This window comes from Ailuropoda melanoleuca, chromosome 8 (genome assembly GCF_002007445.2).
Source record: "Ailuropoda melanoleuca isolate Jingjing chromosome 8, ASM200744v2, whole genome shotgun sequence".
Taxonomy (NCBI): Eukaryota; Metazoa; Chordata; class Mammalia; order Carnivora; family Ursidae; genus Ailuropoda; species Ailuropoda melanoleuca.
The window spans coordinates 4,899,286-4,904,039 of NC_048225.1; the positions used below are offsets into that span (position 1 = coordinate 4,899,286).

A 4,754-nucleotide genomic window follows, 5' to 3' on the forward strand; every position below is an offset into this window, starting at 1 on the left:
GTTTTCTGACTCCCAGCACAGCACAGCCTCAAGACGAAGCTAAGATTGGTGCCACGACTGAAGACATTTATTATGAATTACTGTATAAATGAATTTAATCAGCTTAGTCGATACTATGTTTTAAGCATGGAAAAGCAGAGATCTGTCCCACAATAGAGTTCCAGAAATTAAGGCTAGGAGCAACATATCATTCAGAATTGCTTTTAGTTGCCAATGACAGAAAACTAGAGAGACTGCTTAAAAAAAAAAAAAATAGTTATTTTACCTCAACTGACAACTCCATCCAGACAAAAGCAATCACTGGTATTGGTCCTACTGTTCAAAACTGTCATCAAGAACCCAGGTGCTACCTACTCGCCCATCCCACCACCCTTTGTACGTGGACTTTTTGTCCTCATTCTTGACGTCTCCTTGTTACAAGGTGGCTGCTGCAGCTGCTCCAAATATCTTGTCCCCATACTCGTGTCTCTAGCTGGAAAAAAAAGGAGCAGAGTCTTTGTCTTTTCATCCAGGAAATGAAGTTCCCAATGGACTCCTTGTTTCTTTGATCATACATGGGTTGCACACTATGGGCAGCAGAATAATGGACCCCCAAAGATACCCCACTCTCGTCCTTGGAAGCTGCAAATACACAGGAATAATGAAGTTTGCAAACCTCAAAAGAGAGGATCTAGGGGCCCAATATAACCACGCAATTCCTTAAGAATAGAACATCCAACCCTCTGATTCCCTTTCCCATCTGATTTGAACACTGGTCTTGGTGGTAGTTAAAGGAGGAAAAGGAACAATAAATTNATACACAGGAATAATGAAGTTTGCAAACCTCAAAAGAGAGGATCTAGGGGCCCAATATAACCACGCAATTCCTTAAGAATAGAACATCCAACCCTCTGATTCCCTTTCCCATCTGATTTGAACACTGGTCTTGGTGGTAGTTAAAGGAGGAAAAGGAACAATAACAATATGGGCATTAGGGTATATAGACNGGAACAATAAATTTGGCGTCCCAGTGCTTATAGACTGGTATATAGCTTGTGGGCTGTTTCAAACAAGGTTTGAATAAAAAACAAAACAGAACATCTACTCTGGCCAAAGCAAGAGAGATCGAGCAGAAGAAATCAAAAAGATTCCAAGTGTAAAGGATTCAACATACTGTTGTTGGCTCAGAGAGGTAAAAGTCTGTGTGCAGCATCTGGAAAGAGGCTTCTAGAAGCTAGAAGCAGCCCCCAGCTGATAGCCAGCAAGGAAGTGGGGACCTCAGTCCTAGAACCACAAAGAACTGGATGCTGCCCACAATCCGTATAATCTTGGAAACAGATCCTTCCCACAGTATCTTGATCAGGGCCCAGCCAGCTGACACCTTGATTCTGTCCTTAGAAAACTCAGAGCAAAATAACCAAGCGAGCCAACCCAAACTTAGGGCCTACAAAACCGTGAAATAAGAACTCTATGCTAATTTGTTACAGTGGCAATAGAAAATTATTAACATGCTTACCTCCGACCAATCACTAGCTGAAGGGAGTGGGACTGCCACGGCTGCTTCAGGCTAGTCATGCTTAATTCCCTGGGGCTGAGATGAGGCCCATGCTCCCTGTGATCAAGAGACCTTAACAGAATACACTGTACCTGGAGAAAAATAAAATTAGGGTTGTGTTAGCAGGGAAAACAGCTGTTAGGTAGACAAGTAACAGCATATTTCGTAAGGGGGTTGAACACTTCATCCGGCTGGATTTATCTCAAAACCTAAGAGAGAAGGATGCTAGAAGGATGAGCACTATCCTATCATAAACTAATAAAGCATTGAAAGATAGAATTTTAATGACATTACGTTTCTACTTCAAGATTCCCCAATCAGAAAATATCAAAGATGTTCCCAATAGTCCTTGAGACTTATTATATATTTACTATGTTTCCAAATCATGGTATCATTTCACTGCAGTTTCAGATTTAATTCCTATTGAGAGGTTTCTAATGTCCCTTCCTCCCAACCCAGACCATTTGTTTTTGGCTACCTTCTGGCTTTTTCCCCACTGTCGTCCCCAGTGGCAAGTGTACTACTTTTTTTGCTTTTTTTTTTTTTTTTCCTATTTATGGTTTAAAAAAAAAAAAAACTTTCACTTCTCAGTCTTTCCACTTATTCTTCTGCTACTTACTTTATCCCTCCTAGGTAAATGACAAGTTTGTATCAAATGACAAGTTTCCTTTCCAAACTTTTATTTCTGCTGCTTCCCGGATTGCTGTCTTCTTGAAACTCCAGCAAGAATACATTATGTAAAACCATTTGATGTTCACAGTGACATTTCAGGACTGAATGCATTATTCATGCTTTGGTGATAAAAATTCAATGAAAAGTTTGCAGTTTTGTAAGTCATATGGTAAAAGAATTCCCATGCAGTAATTAGAGGCAAAAAAAAAAAAAAAGAAAAGAAAGAAAGAAAAAAAAAGAAAAGGGGCCAGTCTTCAATGTGTTACATAACACTGCTTGGAGGATTGGTGGTTTTCTTGGTCAGGTGGAAAACGTAAGATTTTACCTGTAAAACAGTAATGTTTTCATGCCCACCCCCCCTCCCCCCCCGACACACACACTGGTTAACTCATTCTTGAGGCTGGAGATCTGCTACTTCACAGAATAATTACTTATTTGCAACATACTTTTCAGGGAGATGTGGTCAGAGGACTGGGATTTGTGATTTATAAAATCATGGTCAAATGAGGCAACTTCTTTTTTTTTTTTTTTTAAAGATTTTATTTATTTGACAGAGAGAGAGCCAGCCAGCGAGAGAGGGAACACAAGCAGGGGGAGTGGGAGAGGAAGAAGCAGGCTCATAGCAGAGGAGCCTGATGTGGGGCTCGATCCCACAACGCCGGGATCACGCCCTGAGCCGAAGGCAGACGCCCAACCGCTGTGCCACCCAGGCACCCCAAATGAGGCAACTTCTTAAAAATGTTTCCCTTTACAAGAATTTAAAACATATAATCTTAAAAATATATAAACAATTCATTTTAAAATGTCAATTCTGATGGCTTCCTACTATCATTAATCTCTTAAAAATGCACCGAACTAAAAAGATACTTGCTGAGAGACCAAGCTTCATCATTAACTATACTGGATGTAAATCCATATTTCATATCGTCTTCATGATCATTTCTAATTTGGGGGGATTTCTTGTTAGATCTAATTAGATGGTCTTAGCTTTTCCCTTATGGCTAACAAAGACCTCCCTCGTGCCAGAAGCATCAATTTTGCCATTTTCTGTTGGTTGGGCTGGAATTATCTTTATTCACCTTCACCGTAGGGAATTTAGAATTTTCTAACCCACTTGTCCATTTTGCAAAAATAGTTTTTGGATTATGTAAGCAACTTATCAGGCACCAAAATCATGCCTGGCTTAAAGCAAAGGAGGGAAGGCACGAGAGGCAGCTCCTCTGCCTGAGAACTCCCACTCCACTCTTCTTTAAGAGTCTCTCTCTGAGTCTGCGACGCGTGACAATGCGACACGCAGACCTGATGAAGCCTCCAGTGTACCAGCTGTGAGTGGAGTCTAACTGGCTCTGCATGAAACTGTAAATAGGATCTCCAACATCTTCCAGCTACTCTCAGCTGGGCACACGGTACATGAGCGGCCACACCACTGGGGCAGGTTTCTCCAAGGGTGGCCCTCACGCTGGCTGTTATCAGCAGCATGGCAGGACCTGGTAAAAACAATTCCAAGCCCCACTAGACAGGAGCCAAATAAACGCAAATGTAAGTTTTAATAGCTTCTCTGAACACCAGTGGATTATAGGGTGCATTTCAAAATCTCTGCAGCCAGGGCTTGGCGATTTGCATGTTTAACAAGCCATGCGACTGCTTTTCAAATGTTCAACCATCGAAGAAAAATTTTGCATGTTACTTGTTAACATAGAGCTCTTTAAAAACCTGCCCCAGTGTAACGAATGGCCAGGTTTCTTATATTTTGGGAATTTATTTTAAGTGAAATATTTTCATTTTATAAAGTACGAGGGACAAAGAAACCAAACGGTACTGCACTCAGATTATCAAATTATTACAGAACCTGTAAAATGTATGTCTCAAAACCGTTCTAATTACTGTCGTCTCCATATCCCATTTTACAGATGTAGCAGCTGAGACTTAAGACAAAGTGTAAGCTGGTTAAATAGGAGACATTTTAAGGAGAGTGATTCACATTCATGTCTGTGTGCTCACAGTGTTATATGTTAAAACACATCTATCTACTATCTTTTGGCAAGTACTAACACTGAACATACGTTATTATTTAACCCTAACAACAAAAACAACCCTAGGACTAAGTTTCATGCTCTCAATTTTACAAACGTGGAAACGAAGTCTCCCCGAGATGAAGCGGCTTTCCCAAAATCACGCACTTACTGGCAGAGGCAGGAGTCCATCCCAGTGTCCCTCCTTCCCCAAGCGTATGCGTTATGCTCAAGGACAGCACTGGAGGAAGATGTCTGCTGGTATTCTGAAGTCTGTCCAAGCATTATGAGACAAATACGGACATGACAACCATGAACAATGTTTTGTTTAAATGGCTGCATCTTTAAGCAAGCACACTTGCAAGAATAATTTACACAGTATAACTTTTAACCTTCAATAAAGATAGTGTGTCCAGAATCCTAATTGCAAGTTTAAATGCTCTCTTGTCAACTTTTTATTTTTATTTTTTTTTAAAGATTTTATTTATTTATTTGACAGAGATAGAGACAACCAGCGAGAGAGGGAACACAAGCAG

At 40.5% G+C, this 4,754-nt stretch overlaps 2 non-coding genes across 2 annotated transcripts; both read left to right on the forward strand.

The window, feature by feature from the left end:
- Positions 1 to 717: 717 nt before the first annotated feature.
- Positions 718 to 803, forward strand: LOC117803624. The gene has a single exon (XR_004627567.1). It is a non-coding gene; the product is annotated as a small nucleolar RNA SNORA61 (small nucleolar RNA).
- An 82-nt stretch (positions 804 to 885) lies between these two features.
- On the forward strand, positions 886 to 1,054 carry LOC117803623. Its single transcript, XR_004627566.1, has one exon. It is a non-coding gene; the product is annotated as a small nucleolar RNA SNORA61 (small nucleolar RNA).
- The last annotated feature ends 3,700 nt before the right edge of the window (positions 1,055 to 4,754 follow it).